Consider the following 20137-nt stretch of genomic DNA (forward strand, 5'->3'; position numbering starts at 1 on the left):
ACTTTCCCTTGTTATATTTCATCAAGTTTCTCCCTGCCCAACTCTCCAGCCTGTCCAGGTCTCGCTGGATGCTAAATTAGTTCTTATTGTCTATTACAAAAATCTAAATGAAAAAGATTACTAATTAATATTGTGATAAGTGATATGTAAATGGAGCCAGTTAGTTTCTTTGGTACTGATTTTGAGAATATTTATCAGGAGATGTAGTTCAGTGATATAATCCCATTCATGATGGCTCAGATTCAAGAAATTCCTGTTCTGAACTGCTTGTTCATGAGTCGCAATTCTCAATTCCTTTGGCATTACCTGTTCAACTATTTATGGTTTTGAGCTGTAGTCTGAATCACTGAAAGATTATGGCTATTCTGTTCTCTTTCTGGAAGACCACATGGATAAGTGAGCCAAGGCTTCTTTATACTGACTTGTATGGGTTGACTTCTAACTGCACAGCACTATTTTGCAGTCCATCAGACTAGAGTATGATGCAGTTGTTAGGAGTATTGAGTTATGGCATGACTGTATGGGTTGCAAAACCTTCTGAATAGTGTTTCTTTAAGCAGAAAGTGGCAAATCACTATTAGCAAAACTTTGCTGATAAAAAGTAGAGGGCAGGAAGGAAAAATGCGGGCAAAACTAACATTTTACTGATTTAAATGGTGAAAAAGCTGAGGTAAGAGAACTAGGTTTGTTGTTAGTATTTACAGTTTAGAACTTACAGTGCACCATCATGTGTACCTGCTCACTCCTTATTGTATGGATCAAATCTGTTGTTGGATGGAAGATTTTCTATTGATTTAAACAGGGACATAAAGAGCAAGCTGCACGTATAGAATCAAGCTGTGTGTATGTATGAAGAAAGTTTTATGTTTCTTAGTTCTTCAGCAGCATACAACGTGGCAAAAAGTTTCCCACATTTTTCTCTGTGGGAAAACAGGAAATGAAAATATAAATCTAATACCAGTTACCCAGAGCACTTTATTGGGGTTCTGAGTAAAGATTGTCTTACATAAAAGTTTAACTGTTTTAAAACAGAAGAAACAGAAGACAGTTTAATTTTAAAATATGAGTCTATTCTTTTCTGCTTGGGTGACAGTACCTAATGTCATGTTTATGAAGTGACTAACAGTTTAACTAGATAGAAAAGTTGAGCCACGGCAGCTATAAAATGTCACATTTTATATGATAATTTTCAGCATGACAGCTTTTTGCAATGAAGTGCCTTTGTCATAAGCTAAATACTACCTACTAATCTGTAAGCTTTTTGCAAGAAATACCAATATTTCAACAGACAGTAACTTGTTTCAGAAAAAGTATAGTTCAGACAGAAAAATGAATACCTAAAAGAAAAGGTTTGCAGATTTTTACGCATATTATTTTTAAAATGAATGCTGCAAAATTCATCAGTTATGCAAATCTCACAAATAAAATATCTCCTTTTTAGATTGTGTATTGCCAAGTGGTGTACTTTTCAGTTTCACAGCGAAATTCTGAAATTGTAACGATCTTCTTCAGAACTTTACTCTTCCATATGTTTCCTGTTACATGAGATCAGCCATGAAGGTCAACAGCAAATACAGTCTTGAATGTTTGAATGCCTATGTATTTAATTCAGATATTGGTTTGCAACAGAAGATGACGATTTTAAGAATAGTTTGTCCAACTGCAGGACTTGTCAGATTCGTGTTTCATTTGTGAGACTCATAGGTTTCAATCTTGTTGAATGGCACCTTTTTCTCAGTGAGGTAAAGAGGCTGAAATTGCCAGTGTTTGTGTTAGGATAGATCTGGTTGAGATTCAAATAACTTGGTTAGGGCAGAATTTCATTTTGCCTTCTCTGTATGGCAGGTTTAGATTATTTTAGTTGGTGCTTAAAATTTTTGACAATTAAGTCAATTTAGAGGACAAGAAGTTTTTCTGTCAGTAAATAATAACAATAGATAGTTCATAGCGGCATCTAAAGGCATCATAAGGAAGTTGAAAGTTTTGATATGTTGACTTTTATGCAATACCATTAGTAGTGGGGTTTTGCTGTAGGTCATTGAGTTGGTCTAAATATATAGATTAAGGTTTAATGCAACCCATAATAACAAAGAACCTCAGGGAAAAAAAGCACAGAAAAAACAAATTGTCTATTGTTGCTGTTACATAGTATTTATCACAGCTTTCCAAGTGCCTGGTATTTTATGGAGAAATCCCAATATCTTTAAAATTATAAATATTCTTCTTCCTTTGAGTTTAGTTAGTTTTCATCTATCCTTCATTTCACCACTCCCATCTCTGTTACACATAGGTGAATTTCTTGCGTTGCTGAGGGCCAGCTCTGAGTGTTTCCCTGCCTCAAGTACTAACATTTATTAGTCTCAGCAATCAAAGAAACAAAATCTTTGTTTTTTTCAGGTGCTTCTCCTTGTAAAATTATTTTTTTACATCCAGAATATAGTTCCCATTTGCCACAGAGCCACTGTGAGCAGAAGGAGGAGGTTGGGAAGGTGGGAGCCCCAGGTAATCCATGCAGTGGGAGACAGGAGTCCTCCCCCAGATCTTAAAGTTCTAGGATAGCAGCTTGCTGGGCAGAGGCCATGTGTTATAACAGATGGTTGATAACCTCTCCAGAGCTACTTTGCTATACAGTAATGATTGAAGACTGTGATCCCCTTTGTTTGTAATATACTTTTTTTGGCAGTAGGCTCTGTTCTGTAAGGTCTAACTTTCTTTTGCTTGCTATGAGAAGCTGTGACAGAATTGCAAATGGGTTTGCAATACAGAAGATTTTGACCTTTCCATCTAAACACTTGCCCTCATTGACATCTGTAGGACATACAAGTCATTGCTTCAGATACAGAGTACACCAATTTTTATACCATTAGAAAATTTCCTAAGCTGCATTCTGGGTTCTTCTTCACTTGGTACCTGCCTTGCCAAGTGTGAAGAGGGTAGGTAGTAAGGAAAAGTACTACGTAGCTGGCGTTCTAGTTTCTTGTATTCTAAAGGGAAGTGTGCTTCTACTTAGATTTCATTTATGGAAAGTTTTTTAATGGCTGGTATAGATTTCTTTTTAAGGGAAAGAAATTTAAATGCCAATTATAATGTAAAGAATCCTATATCTTCATTTGAAAATTTCCGGTGGTACTTTCGCTCATTCAGGGTTAAAAATCTGAATTGCATCTATTTTCTCAAAGGACTGAAGTGAACTGCACTATGAAGTGTGACCAATAAGAAAGAGTGTGAGAAGATTAGTAGCAAAACAAAATAAAATTAGTTTTTCACTGATGGTTTGTATTGGGTATGTTGACAAGAGCGGATCTGGGAATGAGATGAGAGATGAGGGAAATGTATTCACAGAATCACAGAATATTAGGAATTGGAAGGGACCTCAAAAGATCATCTAGTCCAATCCCCCCACCGGAGCAGGAACACCTAGATGAGGTTACACAGGAAGGCGTCCAGGCAGGTTTTGAATGTCTCCAGGGAAGGAGACTCCACAACCCCCACGGGGCAGCCTGTTCCAGTGTTCCGTTACCCTCACTGAGAAGAAGTTTCTTCTCAAATTTAAGTGGAACCTCTTGTGTTCCAGTTTGAGCCCACTACCCCTTGTCTTACCATTGGTTGTCACCGAGAAGAGCCTGGCTCCATCCTCGTGACACTCCCCCTTTATATATTTATAAACGTTAATGAGGTCACCCCTCAGTCTCCTCTTTTCCAAACTAAAGAGACCCAGCTCCCTCAGCCTTTCCTCATAAGGGAGATGCTCCACTCCCTTAATCATCTTAGTTGCTCTGTGCTGGACTCTCTCCAGCAGGTCCCTGTCCTTCTTGAACTGAGGGGACCAGAACTGGTCACAATATTCCAGATGTGGTCTCACCAGGGCAGAGTAGAGAGGAAGGAGAACCTCTCTCGACCTACTGACCACCCCCCTTCTAATACACCCCAGGATGCCATTGGCCTTCTTGGCCACAAGGGCACAGTGTTGGCTCATGGTCATCCTACTGTCCACCAGGACCCCCAGGTCCCTTTCCCCTTCACTGCTCTCTAATAGGTTATTCCCCAACCTGTACTGGAACCTGGGGTTGTTCCTGCCCAGATGCAGGACTCTACACTTTCCCTTGTTATATTTCATCAAGTTTCTCCCTGCCCAACTCTCCAGCCAGTCCAGGTCTCGCTGGATGGCAGCACAGCCTTCTGGCGTGTCAACCACTCCTCCCAGCTTAGTGTCATCAGCAAACTTGCTGACAGTACACTCAATTCCCTCATCCAGGTCATTGATGAAGATACTGAATAATACTGGCCCCAGCACTGACCCTTGAGGCACTCCACTAGATACCGGCCTCCAACTAGACTCCGCCCCATTGACCACAACTCTCTGGCTTCTGTCCTTCAGCCAGTTCGCAGTCCACCTCACCGCCTGTTCATCCAGACCACACTTCCTCAGTTTAGCTATGAGGATGCTGTGGGAGACTGTGTCAAACGCTTTACTGAAGTCAAGGTAGACCACATCCACTGCTCTGCCATAATCCAGCCACCTTGTTCTGTCTTCATAAAAGGCTATGAGGTTGGTCAGGCACGTCTTCCCCTTGGTGAAGCCATGTTGACTGCCCCTAATGACCCTCTTATCCTTGATATGCCTTGAGATGACACCAAGGATAAGGTGTTCCATCAGTTTTCCAGGGATGGAGGTGAGGCTGACCGGTCTATAGTTACCCGGGTCCTCCTTCTTGCCCTTTTTGAAGACTGGAGCGACATTTGCTTTCCTCCAGTCCTCAGGCACCTCTCCCGTTTCCTAAGACTTGGCAAAGATGATGGAGAGTGGTCCAGCAATGACTTCAGCCAGCTCCCTCAGTACCCGGGGGTGCATCCCATCAGGACCCATGGATTTATGGATGTCCAGATTGCTTAATTGGTCCCTACCCCAGTCCTCATCGACTAAGGCAAACTCCTCCAATTTCTCGATTTCCTCTGGGTCCTCAGGAGTACAGGGTTCTTCAGGACTGCCTCCAGCAGAGTAGAGAGAGACAAAGAAGGCATTCAGCAACTCTGCCTTCTCAGTATCTTCTGTCAGCAGGGCACCCATCCCGTTCATCAGTGGGCCTACATTACCTCTGGTGTTGGTTTTATCTGCCATATATTTGAAAAAGCTCTTTCTGTTGTCCTTGACCCCTCTCGCCAGGTTTAATTCTAAAGAGGCCTTAGCTTTCCTAGCTGCCTCCCTACATCCTCTAGGAGCAGCCTTATATTCTTCCCAAGTGGCCAGCCCCTCCTTCCATGATCTGTAAACTCTCCTCTTCCATTTGAGCTTACCCAGCAGTTCCTTGTGTAACCATGCAGGTCTCCTGGCTCCCTTCCTTGACTTCCTACGTGTCAGGCTGCTTTGATCTTGAGCTTGGTAGAAGCAGTCCTTGAATGCTAGCCAACTATCTTGGGCCCCTTTACCATCGAGCAGCTTTACCCATGGGATTTCCCCCAGCAATTGTTTGAAAAGGCCAAAGTTTGGCCTGCTGAAGTCCAGGGTTGCAATTCTGCTTGCTATTCTGTTCCTGCCGCACGAGATCCTGAACTCCACCATTTCATGGTCGCTACAACCGAGGCAGCCCTCAACCTTTACTGCTTCAACTAGACCCTCCTTGTTAGTGAGGATGAGATCCAGCAGTGCTCCTCTCCTAGTCGGTTCCTCCACCATTTGCATGAGGAAGTTATCATCGATGCACTGGAGGAACCTCCTGGACTGTGGATGGCAGGCTGAGTAGTCTTTCCAGCAAACATCAGGGAAGTTAAAATCCCCCACGACGACCATGGCCTGTGACTGTGAGGCCGCTCTCAGCTGCCTGTAGAAGGCCTCATCAACTTCCTCACCCTGATCTGGTGGCCTATAACAGACACCCACAACAGTATCGCCCCTGCCAGCCTGCCCCTTAATTCTCACCCATAGACTCTCAACCTGCTCCTCATCTGTGCCAGGACAGTACTCAGTACATTGTAGTTGCTGTCTAACGTAAAGAGCCACTCCGCCACCTCGCCTGGCTGGCCTGTCTTTCCTGAAAAGGACATAGCCCTCCATGAGCACATTCCAGTCATGTGAGCTGTCCCACCATGTCTCTGTAATTGCCACCAGATCATAATCTACTGACCGAACACAGGTTTCTAACTCCTCCTGCTTATTTCCCATGCTGCACGCATTGGTGTACAGGCATTTCAGGGCGCGAGCTGAGCTCACCGATTTCACCCTGTGGGGATGGGAGGCCTCCCGGTCGTCATTAATTCTAGAGTGCTGCCCCACTGGTGCCAGCCCAGCTACAACCCCATCCCCCTTCAAATCTAGTTTAAATCTTAGTATTCCTCTAAGTACAAATTCTAACAAACCACATTTTATACATATTTAGACTATTTTCTTTTTTTTTTTTAATTTTTATTTTGTAAAAATATAAGACAAAATGGCAAAACTTCTGTGCACCAATGCCAAAGGGAGCAGCAATGACTGAAAACTAGCACAGAGATTAACATGAGATTCTTAGTTGTAGGATTGGCAGTGTAGTCAGCATGCACCTTCTACTGCACTTCAGAATGAAGGAGTAACATATTTCAGCTAGGTTTCACATATTATCTGAAATCTTACAGCTAGTTTTTTCAAAGTATTTAGTTTAGTTAGCGTTTCATTGCAAAGAGTCAGAGCTCTTCTAAAGATTTTAACTTCATGATTAGTTAAATTACTCCACAGGTAGATTTTGCGAAAGTGTTATGGAATCAGTGCCTGGAAGAATACAGATGCTAAGATGACACTCATTATATAAACTGACAAAGATCCAGATTTTTGTAGCTACCATTCCTACCTAATCCCATTACGCACTGCAGATATGTGATCAGGAGTAGCCAGCCTTTCACAGTTTAGCAGGCGTAAAACCATACAATAGTACTGCTGTCATTAATGGTTTCCCACTGTACGTGTTCTTCCTTTTTCTGCTTTGTTGCTCCTACCTTTCTACACTTTAATCTCAATGGCTTCACCTCCTGCCACTGTCTGACTCCACCTGTGTGATCTCGTATTCTTTATTTCCTACTGCTATTGAGTTGGGAGCAGGAGCTAGTGGTCTGCATAGAGGGCGTTGTGCTGCTGCTCAGGAATGTCTAAGGTGTTCAATGGCAGAAGGGTGTCCCACAGAAAGAGTCGCAGAGGGGAATGGTTCTTACCTTACTGTAAGGGAGCAAATACCACCTCCAGCTCAATTTATAGATGATGATGATTCTTACCATTTCTTATTATTTGGACAGGTGTGCTTTCACCACAGCAGAAGCACATGTGGCTTATAAGTAGCTGGTTGGTCACACCAGTTTAGTCTGAAGGATTATGGTACTAGTACTTGCTAAAGTGGCATGCTAGCTAGATTGTTTCAATAACAAGAATTTAAAAAATGGAGTAAGCACAAGATTAGATTTGTGAGCTTTGTCTGCTTGACATACAGCTTGACCATTAGTGAAATATATATTTTTGTACTGACTATAAAGGTGTTTTTTGTGCCAGACTTTTTGCCAAATAAATGTACCTTTAAAGTCATAAACTCAGGTCAGGGAAAGTTCCTCTTCAAGACTGTGAAAACAAGTTTTATCTAACAAATTGCTGTTGGTGAAAAATGACTTAAGCTTTTTACCTAAAGTGGGTGTTCAGGGTAGGATTTATTTCTTTTGTTTCACATTATTTACATTTCCTTTTACTAGCACTACTTTATGGTCTAAATAAGAAATGGCTTTCTTTTCTCTCTGCATTATGCAGAGGAATTACTACAAAATCAATATCCTCTTTTTTCCTGTAATGTTTTTTTATTTTTAGAATTGTACAAAGTAAGTCTACTGAATAGGAGTATGGATGTTTTTGCATAAATTACATTTTTCACCCCAGAATGTTGGACCATTTATTCCAAAGTTGATCTTAGCATATATTTCAGTTGCATGTTTTCCAAACAGCAATAGACAGTTGGACCAAATTGAATAATTTTTAAAATATTTTAAATTTTATTTAAATCATGTAATTTATCCAATGTAGTATATTAGAAAATTGCTTTAAGGAAAGTTTACAAGTTCTGTAATCATTAGTCCCAGTTTAAGACAAGGAAAAAACCCCACAGTTTAAGGTACAATGTTTTTAATTGCTGGCAGTGTATAACAGAAATTGCAGTTTATCTTCCTATTTCTTGAGTAGAGGCCAAAGAAGGTAGAATATTTGGAATAACAAGTTAACAAGAATATTGGAGTTAAGATTCTTCACTGATATCACTCTTAAAGCCTACAAGTTCTAGCTTATTTTTCTTCAGTATATGAGTTAATGAGTATTTTATTATTACTTTAGAATTGCATCTGCAATACTTGCAATTTCTGCAATTTAGAATTGTTTGTTTAGAATCAGGCTGAATGAAGGTTTCCTTTGCAGTATGTGCTGTCTTAGCTCATCTACTCCGATTTTTCAGATTACTTTCTGCAAAGGTGAAAAATTACCTTTTTCTTTTTGGTCAAAAGGCTGCTTCTTGCTGTTCAGCTGTAACCTAATGCCTTTCCCTGTCTTACAGCGTCTTAAAAATTGACTGCTTAAAATATGATCTGATTATTTGTTCTTTAAATTACCTTTATCCTATCTTTTATACTCAGTTTAGTTGAAGACATTTTGTAGTCTTGTGCTTTTATTCTTTGAAGATTATCAAGGGTTTTGTGTTTATTCTTTAAACATCAGTTTCTAAACACTATTAGGATAGTATACAATATTTGTTTATGTTTTGTGTTGACTTATCTGTTTATACACTCATATAAGAGCATTTTAACATCTTAGTAGCTTGGCGGTTGTGCTACTTGAACAAGCCCCATTTAAGACACTGAAGATGTTGAGGGTGTCAAGGATGCTATGAAAAACTGATAAATATGTTCTTTGTTGTGTCAGTCTGGGTTGTGTTTCTGCACACATTTTCATTTTCAAAGGCTTGATACTGCAAGAAAAAATCCCTGTGAATACAAAATCGTATTTTCAAATGTCCTTTCATTAGTGAAGTTGTAATTGAAACTTAAACAGATCTCATTTATAGATACTCTGTTTATTCTAAATACTAGTAATGTGCAACTGTTGTACTGAAAAGAGTTCTATAAAATCTGAGTTATCTCTTCTTGTGAAATTTAAGTTTGAAGACAAGAACAATTAGTTGACAAGATGGGTCAGAGTCTAATAGGGAGAATATCTGTACTGCTGAACACAGGACAGATGTAGAGAACTTAATTTCGTTTAGTCTGTTCTTTGAACTAGCGTGGCTATGTATGATATACTAAGCAAAAATTGCCGAAAAATGTTTAGTAGATACTGTCATGTGAGAGTTGCATATTCTTACAGTTATTTGGGATTCTGGTTGCTCTTTTTCATGCAAATAGTAAATGTGAATAGGGAAATGCACTTTTTAATGTTAACATGAGATAAAATTGGCTGCATCTGATTTGAATAAAATGTTAAGCCTGTTTCATTTTCTACACAGCTGCCAAGTGTGTATATTGTGTAGTGCTGCCACTGAAATGGTTGAAAATCTGATGGGAACACTTGCAAGGCAAACCAGCAAAGGGCACCAGCTGCTGAAAAGCACCTGCTGAGCCACTGTGGGAATAGACGCATCTGCCTGTTGCTAGAAGTAATCTAAGTACCCGCTTTTACCTGTCAGGATTTTAATTTGTGTAAAGATTTAACCAATGAAACTCATTCTGAATACTTAAGGAGAAGGAAGAAAAAATCTAAGGTGCTTTTTGTGCAAAAGAGCATCACTTCTAGCAGTAGGACTCTATGAACACTTCTGATTCTCATAACTAATTTATGGTTTTGTTTTAATAAAAAACAAACCCAGATATGGCAGCCAAAAGTCTCAGCTACACTGTGCATAGTGTCTTGCTGAAGGACGCAGTCAGTATGGAAGAGATTACTTTACCGAAGAGCATGTTTCCAGTTTTTGTTTGGCTTAGTTTGGAGATGGATCTCATGGAGATGTTTTTTGAGAGTATGTTTCTTTTCTCACTGCCATGTACTTGACTGATTGTGGATGGTAATGCACATACAAAAATATGTATTTTAATCAGAGGTCAATGAAAATTTTCCTAAATACTTTTAAAAACTGTTGTAATTTTTGTCTTTTGATACTTGAACTTTTATTATTCTCACATATTGGTGACCTTACCACACAAGATCATAATCCATCACCTACTTTCTATTTTCTTATGGTAGATCAGGTAGAAATACTTCTTTGAATGCTGCTGATTTAGTTGGGATTTTGGGAAAACAAAATAGCTGTGTTCCTATGAAAAAAAAAAAAAAGACTGATTGTGCATGTAGTCTTCCCTTGTAAACTTCAGAAAAAAGTAATTTAACATCTATAATGTAAAGCAATACCGCCTTCTTGGTTAGCCGTATTGTGCAATTAACTGAAATAGAGAAGAAAATTGAGTTGTAGAAAGATTGTGACAGCAATAGTTATTCCTCTGGGAATATTCTTCTGTTTGCCATTCTTTCATTTTTACTCGATGTGTTAAAATTATTACTCGTTTCAACTGTAATTACCCTTCAGAGCACTCTCTTAATTTTTCTGGGTTTTGTTAGGTATTATTAGGAAGAAATAGTTTATGTCATGTATTAAGGGCAAGCTGAAGTAAATAATTTGAAAATATTATACTGAAACAGCTTCTATGTTAACAGTTTAAATATTCATTTCTACATGAACACTTGGAACCAATGCCTTTGTGTGAATAAAATAGTATTAAATTAACTAGGGTTTATTTAAAAAATAAAAATACTGAAAGATATCTATGCTTTCAAAGAATATAATAGTATGAAGTGCTGTTGCCCTGCTTTTGAAGACAGGTTTAAATTTGCTTTTGAAGGGAGACATTATTTAGGCTCCAAACTGTTATTTTTAGCTGACTGTAAATTGAGTGGTATAAAGCACATGCAGAGATCTCTAAAGTTTTTAATGAAAGCAACTCAAAATAGTTTTAGTCATGTTTGTAATTAAGACTAGAGAGTGAATAATGTGTTTCTGCTGCATCCTGTTTAGGGGATAGCCATTTCTCAATGGAATATCGTAATATGAGTGTGGGAGAAGAATGCAGTAGTCTGCTTTACTTTGATAGCATACCTGAAGGCAAGCTTTCATTCTTAGGAGTAATCAATCTTCAATTTAAAGAGAAATTCAGGATAGTATTTTAAATTCTAAATAAAACTATACTGAAGACCAAAATTGTTTTTCATTTTAAAGATATATAATCTCAAAGTGAAAATTTTCAAAGATGAGGGAAGTGTATGCTAATTCTGATATGCTGTGACATTTTGGAGATTAACTCTCACTAAAAATATTTTAGACAAATTATAGTTTGTCTGATTTTAATGTTTGTTTTAACTTAACGCAGGTTTCGGTACTCTCCTTGAGACATGAAACTCTTATCAAGGATAAGAATGTCCTGGGTCTTTCAGTAGTAGAAATGGGACTGAGATTGTTGATCAAGGGATTCAGTTAGAAATCACCAAATAGTTTTCGATGCTTTTAAAGGGGTTTGGGATAGAGGAACTGCATGACTAAAAGATTGACTTTATACCTGGTAGGCTATTCATCTCAGACTTGCAGTTTCCATTAACCTCAAGTTCACACAGTAGCTGCTAATATAATGGAGGTTTTAAAATTTTCTAGGAGTAGTAGTTGGTTGAGTCTGCAGAACAACAGGGAGCAACAACTAATGTAAGTCTTTTAAAGCAGGAAAGAGATATGTGTTTTGTATCTTTGTCTAACAAAATACTTTTTCTGAATTCTAATTGGAAGATTGGAATTATCCTACCACTTGATCTTTCTATGAGAATTTTAGAACTGAACACATCAAATAAGAGTGGAGTTATTATTTCTTTTCATATGAATAAATAATATATTTCTATTATTATGAGATAAAAATAGGAAATATTGCTATAATAATAATAGCAATGATAATAGTAGAAAACATTTCTTTCTTCTTGTTGGAAATTAATCAAGAGAAGAGAAATAGGAACTTCTTATTTGCAGGAAACAAAATGTAGAGGAAGAAGATTTTACTTAGCCATTCATAGGGCTTGCTTATTATTGAACATAATATAATGAAGGAAACTTCTGTGCAAATATTCCCCCTTCTCTGCTTTTGTTTCCTGAATCTGAAAAGGTTCAGGAATTTTTCTGAGTCATCTGAGATTATGTAGGAGTTGATTTCCTGTGTTCCTAATTGTTATTCTATTTGGTTTTGACACCTGTAAACCTTTGACCTTCTGGACCTCTAAGCAAGAGATTGTCTCGCTTCTATGCATACTCCTTAGGTGGAGACTTTTTGACTGCTTGTCAAATCCATCTTTGAGGTAAATAAGAATGCCTCTCTCAAGTTTTGCATCAACAATTTGCCTAGGAAAAATAGCTGGTTTGCATGTTAGTTGCTACTATAGCAGCAAAACACGTCTGGTCCAGTTGTAACCTGCAGCATGTATCCTTTCAAAGTACATGCGAAAGATCTATTAAATATCTGGTACTATTTGCAAACAAGAACTGTTTTCTTCATCAGCTTTTCACTTTTTGTGGTTCTGTAATTTTCAGTGTCTTAATTTTCCACTAATCTAAATCCTGAGAATTGCTGAATGGAAATGCCCAGGTGCAGCCCTATGGAAAGTTTTGTCTCTTTATCCTGACCCATATCTCAATCATTCATTTAAGTCTGTGTGGCTCTGGGAGGGTCTGGACCTTGATTCCTTTTGTCTGGTGTCTGTCTGTCTCCTCCTACTGGTCACTATTTTTCAGGTTTGGGCAAAAATTATATGCTATTTTCTGTCAGTACTCTTCATCCCTACTAGATTTATAAGTTATCTGTCTAGGCTAGTTGCAGTAGCCACACCTTTTGCGAGATGAATGTATGCCCTTATCAACACAACTTACTGCTTAGAATTTATTTTTTTTTTTATAAGACGCAGTTGTTTTGAAATTCTGCCAGTTCAGAAATTGTGATTCATACCAAAATTAAACTTACACAAAGTAGTTTTATGTGTACTTTTGTATCATAACATAATCTCGTTATTTGAGAAAAAAGTAGCTAAAATGTTTTAGATTGGTTGCATAAAAGGGCTTCACTTTCTATGCTGTATGATAGTAGAGTAACTTTTTTCCTCACCAATGGACAGAATTTATGTAATTTCTTTCACTATGCCCTTGTTACCTTTCCTATTTATTTGTTGGGTTTCTCTGTCTGTCTTGCAGTGTCTATATTCTTGAAAAAACAGAAAAAGGTTTTCTATATTAACTCTTTGATGACAGTTTCTTTTGAGACAGTGTGCCTGTAACAATGATTCCTTTTTCTCTTTCCTCTGAAAGAGACATACTGTTTTCCAAGGGGAATAAATTAAGGGAGCAATGTGCCATCAACAGAGCTAGGAGTCTGTTTTACTTGTATACACCTATAAGAAAGTATGAGAGTATTCTCTGAATTGGGGAAAAAAAATAAAAAAGGGGAAAGAAAAATCTGTGAAATAGTCTGTGGCAAATAAGCATCAGTTTTCTTATTGCTCCATCTAAAAAAGTCAGGGAGGTGGTGGTAATGGAAGCGTGAGTACATAGCAGCCCAGGAAGAACCTTGTTGTTAAGGGTAACAACATTTTAAATGTTTTAAACTTCGTAGAGATTTCTATATTTCACACTGTATAGCATTAAGTTATTTTTAAAGTGTAAGGGAAAGAAACCCTCTCTATTAGATGCTGTTGATATGGTTGAAATGTGAGCAAATTGAACTTATCCGTCTTCATAAAATTTTAACTTCTAATATTATTAGGAAATGCCACAACTGTTGTCAGTTTTTCTTTTGCAATTTTCCTATGAGCTGCATTATTTCAAAATATTTTTTTTGTGTAATTCACAAATGGCATTAGAAAGCTCTAAGAGGAGGCTGTGTTCTAATCTCGTTTCATTGCTATAATCTGGAATATTTCTCTTGACATCAGATACTTTTGAATTTACAATAAATAGTGTCACTGTAATCACAGTCTTGCCTGTGTGTCTATTTAGATGCCAAAATTTGTGTACATTTGTGCTTTAGAAGTAGTTGCTTTTATGGAAAAATCTTTCTGAAACACTTTTTTATCCATTTCCTCAAATCAAATCGCTGGAGGGTATAATCATTCTGTCCATAATTTTTTGTCATAAGTAGGCTGAGGAACACAACAATTCTCCCTGTGAGGGAGGAGATTCCCCAAGCTATTTCAGTGTTTTAACTCAGAGCAGTGAAAGCTTTGGAGCTATGATGCTGTCCTGTCATTTCTATCAAACTGCTTTTGGGTCTTTAGATGCAGAGGTCTTTGGGTTTAATTTATACACTGAACCAAAGAATGTTTCTCAATGTTGTATTTTTATACAACTGTAAGTGGTTGAATAATTCAGAAATCTGTAACAAAGGTATGACTGTCACAGTAATTTGTGTACCGTAGCTCATCAAGAGAATAGTTTAGATAATGTTGGTGGCAATGTATCTATGGTCTTAAAAGGATTTTTGTTGAAATTACTTCAGGCATGTTTGCTCTTAGCTGTCATATGTGAAGTTAAATATTTTCCCTAAAATCTCCTGGTTTTGAGTCGATCTCTTTCCTTTCTTCAAGAGACCAGATAGAAGGACAGATTATTAAAAAAAAAAAAATAAAAATAATAAAGGTGTGTTTTATTCTTTGATTATTTTTTTTTCCAATTGACTTTTGTTTTGTTTTAAGGAGTGTCTATGTTACCATAGTTACGAGTATTTCTGTACAACTAGATTTCACTACAATTTGGTTTTTAGTAGACCATTAATTTTGGTTATTTCTGTGTTATTTCATAATTTCCCCCTATACTCAGCACTGGTGAGGCCGCATCTCGAATACTGTGTTCAGTTCTGCGCCCCTCACTACAAGAGGGATATTGAGGTGCCGGAGCAGGTCGAGAAAAGGGCAACAAAGCTGGTGAAAGAGCAAAAGTCTTACAAGGAATGGCTGAGGAAACTGGGGTTGTTTAGCCTGGAGAAGAGAAGGCTTGGGAGGACCTTATCACTCTCTACAACTTCCTGAAAGGAGGATGAAGTGAGGAGGTGGCTGGTCTCTTCTTCCAAGTAACGTGTGGTAGGACAAGATGAAACAGCCTCAAGCTGAAGTGATAGAATCACCATCTCTGGAAGTGTTCAAAAAATGTGTAGATGAAGCCTCTAGTGACATGGTTTAGTGGTGAACTTGGCAGTCCTCAGGTAAAGGTTGGACTTCATACTTTAAAGGTCTTTTCCAACCTAGTTGATTCTACATTTCTGTAGTTTGTGTGCTATGATAGCTTTAAGCAGAAGTAATCTTTTCATATATAATGAACTTCCCCCACACACACACCTCAGGATACATTTTTATTGTTGTGAAGCCTCTGTCAGAATCTGGGAAAATTTTGCTGTGTTTGACTTTAATAACAGTAGCATAATTCGGGAGTATGAAAATTTCCCTGGTTTCTGTTGGCTACTGCTCTTAAATACCTATTGCGTTAACCAGTGACTATGATGATAATTTTAAGTATCAAGACTCCATAGTTTTCTAAAAGATGATGTTTAATTCAAAATAAAAGCATATTCAGGGAAGTCTAATGGGCTGTGATTCTATTTTCCATAAAATGTAAGTACAATTTTACCCTTATGGTTCATTATCTGTCATTTCTAAGGATTTCTTCTGGCTTTTTAATCTAATTAAGGGACTGAAGCATCTTTCGTGTGAGGAAAGGCTGAGAGCATTGAGGAAGAGGAGGCTCGGGGGACTTTTACAAGTGTATACACTTACAAGCATATATACGATGTGGGAATGATTAACAAAGAAGGAGCCAGGCTTTCCTCAGTGGTGCCCAGTGAGAGCACCAGAGCCAATGGGCACAAATTAAAACACATGAAATTTCATCTGAACCCAGGGAAGTAATTTTTTACTGTGAGGTAGTCAAAGATTGGTACACCTTGCCCAGAGATGCTGTGGAGTCTCCATCGTTGGAGATATTTAAAACCCAGATACACAGTCCCAGGCCACCTGATAAGATGGGGGCTTGGACTGGATGATCTCCAACCTAAATTATTGTGATCTGTGATTGCCACTAATACTGATGTAGCCATACCATGTAAGAATTGCTTTTAGTTCTAGTTTAGTCACTGGTAGCATATACAGCTTTGAAATCAGCTGCTGGTTCTTTGGTGCCTTTTGTTACTTGCATCTGTCTAATGTGTTTTACTCTAAGCATCCTTATAGCATGTAACTTTTCAGGTACTACACTTTGGATGAGACATAATTTGTGCTTACTTGAAGAAATTGTACTGCTGATTATGGCCCAAAGTTCTATTTGGCGTGCTTGTGTAATTTTCATATCTTTGTGTATGCTACTTGTTCCTACAAAAATTGGCCCCCTAACTCCAATGAAATCTCACTGGTATAGTTTGGTGCTAAATGGAGCAGATCCAAACATCATCTTGTTTTCCTTTTTATGTGCTATAAGCCTTTGCTTAAAATGTCTATGTGCACTTTGAAAGACATTTCAGTCTTTGTTGTAGGTGGGAAATTTTATTCCCAAATAGTACTCCCAAAAGGATATAAAAATAATTTTATTTTTATGTTATTTATATAGTTATATTTTTATTTATTATTGTTCGTAAATCTCATAAGCTGCCACCTCCATGAAAGCAGCGAACTGCGAAAGGTATCACCAGGAAAAGGAGGCTGTGGAAGTCCCCAGGAATAACATCTATATTTATTTCTGAGTGTTCCTTCAGTAACAAAATAGGATTTATACTGGCACAAAGTGCTTTAAGTGTATACGTATGTATAATTAGAAAGCAGGGGAGCTACTAAAATGTTCATAATCTGGAGGGATAGTAGGAATGTATTTATTAAAATGTGTATGTGTATATGCATATATTTCTCTGTATATATACATAGATAGGTGATTTAACCAGCAACATTCCAAAGTACAGCAAAGGGGAAAGATGGTCTAGAGACTGTTTATGTCAGGACAAGGGATATCTGAACTTAATTTCCTGAATTTCATGGATTTCATGTAGTTTCTGCTACTCGTGTGGTGAGGGACGGAAGCACTAGTTCCCTCCGAACTAGGGCTGAGACATAGAGCATTCACGGAATGCGGGTCACCAATGATTTATTGCGCAGTTAGAATTCCTTATATCTGCTGCCCAAGCACCTCCCCAGGGTCAGCTGGTTCCTGTCCCTCCTGGCAGCTTCCCCGTCCACGCACCAATCCCTACATCTCCCCCGCCTCAAGACTAGAAAACTCAGGGTTTTAACAGCTATTCCAGATAAGCAACTTGTAACTCTTATTAACTAAGTAAGAAAGGTTTGTGCCACTAAGTATTCACACACAGTGCATATTACATAATCAAACAAGAAGGAAACAAACATCCTAATACTAATAAACACAGAGTGTCAGCCTAAAGGGACCTAGGCGCAGGTGTTTCCGGCCTGAGTGATGTCGTATTCAACAGCCGGCCACAAAGTTCGTAAGGCACATCGTGACTGGATCCGTGAGCGAAGTCATCTGGACACATAAGGGCCATGGATGTCATTTCACACCTCTTTCCATCACTCTCTCCCAGATACAGCCAAGCGCCAATCACCACCTGTGAAACATAGCTCAAATACAAACTTACAGACACAGCTACAAATACGGTAATAACCATTTTGCCAGTACCCAGCGTAGCCCAGTCTCCCCCTCCACACAGGCATAGCCTCGCCTGTGAGCACATAGGGCAAATGGACCTATCTTACCCTTTTCCGGGTCTTTCACCCGTACCTGTGGATACGGGGGTTTGTCTAGAGGTAGAGCAAAGTGCGAGCTCATCGGGGATTGTTCACTTGATCCATGCGAGAATTGATTTAAACTAGTCACAGCAGAAAGTAAAAGTCAGCGCACACAGACTGCGGGAGCTCTTCCGGGTACGGTCTCCCCCGCCTCAAGACACCCGAGGCGAGCTTTCAGAGTCCGGTGTGCACGCTCGACGATAGCTGGGCCAGTGCTGTTATAAGGACAACCGGTCTTATGTTCAATGCCCCACTGTCGTAAAAACAAAGCCACCAGTTGACTTGAATATGCTGGGCCGTTGTCGGTCTTGATCTGGCTAGGGACTCCCAAAATCGCCATGACCTCGTGCCAATGCAAAATGGCCACCTTAGCGTCTTGCTTGCGTTGTGCCGTAGCCAAGATGACACTGCTACAGGTATCAACCGTGACATGTAAATAGCGCATAAAAACTGGAGCACAACAGTCAGGAACTGGCAGACCTTGTGCAACACGGTCTGCACTATTGTTACCTTCAGTCAGGAGTCCAGGGATGTGCAAATGACTGTTACAGTGTTTTGGGCAAATTTCAGCAGCTCGCTCAGACAAAGCCTGAAAAAGGACTTGCGCACACTCCATCGTAGTCTCAATGGCCAATGGGGTCTGCAGACCACTGTTGTAGCACAGTAGCTACAGTATATGCTTCCAGAAATCGAACTGCTATTGGCTAGACGTAACCAATATAGATTGTGATTGGATCAGAAGTGCAGTCCACACATTTTGAAGCAGATAACAAGTTAGCTAAAATTATCCATTCGCTACCTTTCTCACATAACTTGCAGTTTCACCATCCCGCTCCCGCATCTTGTTAGCCTTGACCAAATGCCAAGTTCCTTATTCTACTGCACGTAACTGTCCTTTAGTAACCAAAGGCTAGGCCTCACAGCCTGAGTAACTTGAATTCAGGCCTTGCAACTTAACTCAGAGTTTGGCTAAGACCAAACAGCTGGGATTGCTCACATGTCCATTGTTCAGCTGTATTCTTCATAACCACCATCTCCTAAGGCTGACATCTCTGGGTTGGTCACGAAATGTCCACTGTCCCTCAGCCACTCCACAATTCCCTCTTTTTGTTTTTGAGCAAACCAGACGGATGTTACATTTTTCTTAACCATAGATATCACACACCGCAACATATAACTTGCTACTAATACAAATAAAACTAACACACATAATATAGTTACTCCATCCATCATCTTTCGTTAGCCATTTAACCCTCTCTTTCAATTGTTGTACACTCTTATAAATTGATTCCAAATGATCTGACAAATTCATGCAGCACATCCCCTCAAATTCAGCACAACCATGCCCCTGTGCCAACAATAAAAAGTCGATTGCTGCCCTATTTGTAAGGTGGCATGATGAACACTATCAACATCAGTCAAGAGCCCACTTAGTGCAAGCATAGTAGCATTTGTCAGTTCCTTCTTATCTTGCTGGGATTCCTTCAGCTTTTGTTGTCTCTTGGTTCATGTCCGACTCCACGTAGGCACTTGCTGATCTGGGTACATGGCCGTTCTTTGCCAGAAAGTCATCCACATTTCCGCCTTTTTCTTTCTATACAAGCCAAACATGCTTTGTAGCACTCATAATCATTCTTTGGATACATTAAAGATACACAGCAACAAAATCAAAATTGTTAAAATGACAATAAACACCATTAGTTCACCTCCCACTAGAGCAACCAGCCAACCTGTCAGTCCCCATTCACCTAACAAATTGTCCAGCCAAAAGGCTTGCCCATCCTCATACACCATGTGTAAGATCTTAGCATGTTTCCATATTACTTCAACATAGGTCAATCACAGGCTGCTGGGTCTGCCCTTTTTCTCCTGGATGTCTCTCTGATAACAGGTGAGGCCATCCCCTCACATCAAGGTCTGGCATGGCATGTGTCCCCACCGCTCCACGCCTGCTGGGTTGCAGCCAACAGCAGAGCTAAAGGTTCTTCTTGGTGGCAAACACAGAGGCCAACCCAGTCTTGCCCTTGACTGTGGCAGCAGGCATTTGGTCAACCTCAGGTCTTGTACCTCGTTGTCAGTGCAGAGTTTCACCTGCTTCATCCAGTAACAAGTTGCTACTGTGGCAAAGCATACACAGATTTACATTACCAGAGTAACTATTACAGGTTACAACAGCATGTTGAAGATGCTGATGGCAGCAAGAGACTAGCCAAAGAATTTTCTTACCAGTGGAGTTCTTCCACCCTCTTAATTTGTTCCATTACCTGCTTTATAACACTACCATCATATTAGAATCTT

General features: G+C 39.1%; 1 protein-coding gene across 4 annotated transcripts in view; it reads left to right on the forward strand.

Annotated features, from left to right (window-relative positions):
• Positions 1 to 20137, forward strand: part of ASCC3 (activating signal cointegrator 1 complex subunit 3) — a 282281-nt gene that overhangs the window by 54436 nt on the left and 207708 nt on the right. The window lies entirely within an intron of this gene.

Source organism: Psittacula echo (genome assembly GCF_963264785.1).
Source record: "Psittacula echo genome assembly, chromosome: 4".
Lineage (NCBI taxonomy): Eukaryota > Metazoa > Chordata > Aves > Psittaciformes > Psittacidae > Psittacula > Psittacula echo.